Below are 4,985 nucleotides of genomic sequence, written 5' to 3'. Positions count from 1 at the left end.
AGGAAGCCTGGAGTGGGTGAGCAGAAGTCAACATAAAGTGTATCGTGTGCATGCAGCAGGCAGCAGGACCAGACTAGGGTGTATAGTCTAACTGACAGACTCACTCTCAGGGCTATGCCAGAATGATGGGGCTGGATGGTACTGTAGCAATACTCTGCAAGGAAATTTCACATGAGAATATTCACAGTTCACGTCCAAAGAACTAGCTACACTGAGAATTTGCTAGCTCATGATCTGGGACTAACTGAAGTCTGGTGTTGGATTGTGGCAACAAAATCTCATTGGTAGTGCTCTCTCTCTCTCTCTCTCTCTCTCTCTCTCTGCCTGTATTTCTCTGTCTCTCTCTGCTTCCCTTACTCATGGAAGAAATAAATATTAATTTTTTAAAAATGTTTCCTTCAATTTTGTACCTCATCCTAACTTTATTCCTGGGTTTAATAGATAGCTTACTTTCTAGTATCTGTGCTCCTTGGTGATCCCTTACTCTGTGTGTGGACTGGACCTAGTGACTTGTTTCTAATGACTAGAACATAGCAAAATAATAGATTAAGTTATAAAAGACTATGATTTCCACCTCACAGTCACTTTCTTTTCTTTTCTAAATCTGATGAAGCAAACTGACATTTGTGAGCTACTCTGTTGAGAAGCTTATATGACAGGACACCAGGGGAAGCATCCAGCCAATAGCCAGTAAGGATCCAAAACCTTGAGTCTACCAGGGCCAAGGGACTAAGTTTGCCTAGAACACATGAGTGAGCTTGGCAGTGGATTCTTTACTGCTTGAGTCTCCACAAGACACCACAGCTTCTGCCAACACCTTGATTGTTACCTTGTGTGGGACCCTGAGTCAGAAGCCCCAGCTAAGCCACGCCCAGACTCCTGACCACAGACATTATGGGATAGTAAGTATGGTATGAAGTTACTAAGTTTTAGGGTAATTTATTCAGAGATAAATAGATAACTAATACAGTGCATAAAGATGGTGGTACAGTGTTGGTTGCTGAAACAGAAGAACAACGTAAACAAACCAAAAAAAAGGTTAGAAGCTAATAAGGATGCAGAGACCTGTCATAGGGTGGGAGTGTTGAGCTGCATTAAGTCAAATCCTTGGTTCTTTGGGTCCGGATCACTAAAATTAGTGACCTGTCCATAGGTGCAAAATAAAACACAACCACAATAAAAGTAGTTAGAAAAGAGAATTTATTAGGAAAGAAAGATTTTAGAAAAAATGTACACCCAGAAGACTTTTGGGCTGGCAGGTTGCTAGGTATTACCAGAGGTGATAATGAATATTTAACAGTGGGAGGTCTGTCATGCTATCTATGTTCTCTGTTTGAATTTGCAGCTTCTTCCTGCACTTACACAGCTCTCTCTCACACAGGTAAAGAACCTGAGGAATTTTATTACCTAACTATACATGCCCAGTGAGCCATGATAATCGGAGCATCCTTATTAAGATGAACTGCCCAATTAGTTTATTGCCCCAGTGAGAATCAGAATGTTGACCGAAATGTCTGGCTGGGTCTTTTTATATTTACGAGGAATGATAAAAGGGAAATTTACAATCATCCTTACGTGTCTTCCTCAGGTACCAAGGAAGAAAAATGGTATTTGCCTCACCTTCCTGGTGCCAGGAGCTGGGTTGGGAAAAGGCATTTTCATGGAAGATCTGGTTGTAACTCCTGATAAATTGTGAATTGATGTGACATGTGTCCTTCTGCTATTCTCTTAGGGCCACTGCTCATTAGTAGCTAACTGCCTACCACAGACTCACACCACAGTTTTCTCCAGGTTTGGTCCTTCCTGAAGGCATTTCTGCTTTTTCCTCTTCCTGACCTTCTCCAACCCATTCTTCCTCTAAAAACAAGCTGGAGAGTTGCCTTATCAGGGTTGACTGCTAAACTTTAAAATTTCTTCTTTTAAATCTTCAGGATTACTGCCATCACTATCCCCATGTCTGTCACCCTCTTCCTTGAAGAAGAAGCCGGATTACCCAGTACGAAGGTAACTTAACTAATATTTTTCACAAACCAGTATTTTTCACAAACTCGGGTTTGTGCCAATATTTGTTACAAACCTGGGTTCTGAAAAACATTTTCACAACCCAGATTCTCCTCTTCCAAGCAGCCATAGTCACTAAAATACAAAATGTAAGGAATCTGACATTGCAAAAATATGGAGAACTTTTACAGATCATTATAGAGGAAGAAAAATGGTGCAACCACTTTGGAAAATACTATGGCAGGCTCTTATAAAGTTAAATTTACTATATGATCTAGTAATCATACTCTAAGATACCTATTCAAGAGAAATAAAAATGTATATGATCACACTAAGGCATACTTTCAATACTGATAGCAGCAGTTTTATCCATTATAATCCAAAGCCAGAAATAATACAAATGTCCATCAACCAGTGAATGGATAAGTAAATTGTGGTGTATTCATACAACGGAATGCTACTAGACAATGAAAAGGAACAAGCTATTGACCATATGTAACATGATGACCTTCACCAGCATCATGCTAGATGAGCAACGACAGACAAAAAGTCTATATTCTATCATTCTAATTATGCAAAATTCTAGAAAAGGCAAAACCATAGCAGTGGAAAGCAGATCAGTGATTGCCATAGACCTCAGCTTGGAGGAGTATATTGACTACAAAAGGACACAAGGGAACTTTGAGGGTAATAGTAATGCTCTCTGTAAAGATTATAATGATAGGTACGTGACTACATGCATTTGTCAAGAGTCACTAAACTTTAATTGAGTGCATTTACTGCACATAAATTATACTTCAAAAAATTGTTAAATAAAGTTAAACTATGAGGCCACATAGAATAAAGAGTTGAAATAATTGAAGTTCTGTTTCTTATCTTTAGAATTATGATGCAATCATTGTTTATGTAAAATACATTTTTAAAAATTATTTTATTTAAGTTTATTTATTATTATTATTATTATTTAATTTGACCAGAGAGAGGCAGACAGAGAGTGAAAGGGAAAGTGAGAAATCAAACTGCCAGGTCCAGGACTCAAACTGTGGTTGGTCATGTGGGAGTCCAGTGCCTTTAATCTCCACACCACCTACCAGCCCCTTAAAATCTATTTTTTAAAGGCAAGCAGGTAAAACACAGTGGTTGGAGAATGTGAGCTAATATTGAATATAGCAGGGAGTCTCTGAATTACTTTCCATGTAGAATAAAGTGATCATTAAAAAAAAATAATAAAAAGTTATACTTTGAAATGTGTGTATATATTGAAATGAGTGTATATATTGAATTGTGTGTATATATATATACATATATATACACACACATATATATACACAAACATACATACATACATACATATATGTGTGTCTCTGTGTGTCTAAGTTACAAATAATTGCTGAGGTTATTGTTAGAACTTAGACCAATGAAAACTTTTTAAGGGACAGGGAGTACTTTATCACTGACACTGTTCAGAATGGCTGATTCCTGGTGATAATTTAAAGTAGATCAATTTTAATCAGTACTTTTTCCACTATTGTATTACCAACAGATATACTTGAGATTGAGTGATGTATAAAGAATTTTTATATAAAAGCTTATTTGGCTTATGATTCTGGTGGCTGGAAAATCCAAAGGTGTGGGACTGGCATCTGGCTGAAGCAGAGAGGATGGCAGGTACATGCAAAAAAAGAGACCTTGGGGCAGCCATTTTCCTTTTGTATCATTTCACACTTATGAAGCTAATCCTCAAGAGAGCTACTTGCACTCAGTCTCACAAGAAAGCATTAATCCAATCACGAGGGTGAGGCCTCCATCATCCAAATACTCTCACTAGGCCTCACCTCTTAAAAGTCTCACCATCACGTAGCATCATTACACTGAGTACCAAATTTCACTACAGAAATCTTCAGGGAAAAACAATGATCTCAACTGTAAAGGTCACTTTTATCATTGTTTCAGAATTCTTCATTTTTTATTATTGTTTTAAAATTCTTATTGCTTATACGTAGGGTAGATTCGTTCACCTGTCCTTTGTATATTACTGCTACTTCTCATGAGTAGCTTTGGCTTCCTGAAACTCTAGAATAATATCACAAAGTCAGAGTCCAGTCTGGCTTTCAAAATGTTTGAAAACTTCATTTTTATTCAGCAACTATTATTAATTGCCTACTACAGACCAAGGGTTGTCCTAATCACTTACAATTTCAGTTGATATGATCACTGATGTCCAGGATTTCAAATTATGATGCTATCTATTGACATTGTGGGGACAAGCAACACAGTCTCGAGCAGGGCAAGGTAGGAGACTATGCCAAAACCTACAGGTTGTCTTTTATTTCCCTTTGTTCATTTTTCTCAACGTCCTCCCAGGTGAGCACCTTTCTTCAAGCTGCATAACCTATCACATTCTTTATAAGCTTCAAGAAGAGGTTCAAAGGAGAGGGCTTTATCTTCTCAGAAGGGAGAGCCAACAAATGGGACCTTGTTCACCAACTTGAATCTATTTGTCTTTCTTATGAGCCTGTGACATTCAACTGTCAACCAGCTCTTAAAATCCTTTGTTGGAAACAAGATGCTTCTGAGATTTTTGATGCAGGGATGCAGCTCAGAATTCTAAGCAGTCTCCTTGATATTCTGCATCACTAGCTAAGGCTTACACAACAAATATCTATGCCCATCCAAAAAAGAATAAAGGGCTAAGATAAAAGTGCATGCAAGCATTTCAGAGAGATGAAAGGTTCATCCTAGAAACAATGAGAAGGTTAGTCTAGGCCAAATCAGGTCCACCCAATCTCTATCCCTTAAGGCAGCTATTTCCATAGCTCACTCCAGTTCTGGTTGAATTGTTTTCTTCTTTAAGTCTACCTAATAATTTCTAATTGTCCTAGTTGCTTTAGAACTGTAATACAATTTGGAATACATGAGTCAAGGCCAGTTTTGCAAAGGTCTAAAGGCTTTTTTTTTTTTTTTTTTTTTTTTTTTTTTTATTG

Source organism: Tupaia chinensis, unplaced genomic scaffold, assembly GCF_000334495.1.
Source record: "Tupaia chinensis unplaced genomic scaffold, TupChi_1.0 Scaffold144262_1, whole genome shotgun sequence".
Classification (NCBI taxonomy): Eukaryota; Metazoa; Chordata; class Mammalia; order Scandentia; family Tupaiidae; genus Tupaia; species Tupaia belangeri.
Note: the sequence above shows the minus strand (reverse complement) of the source record.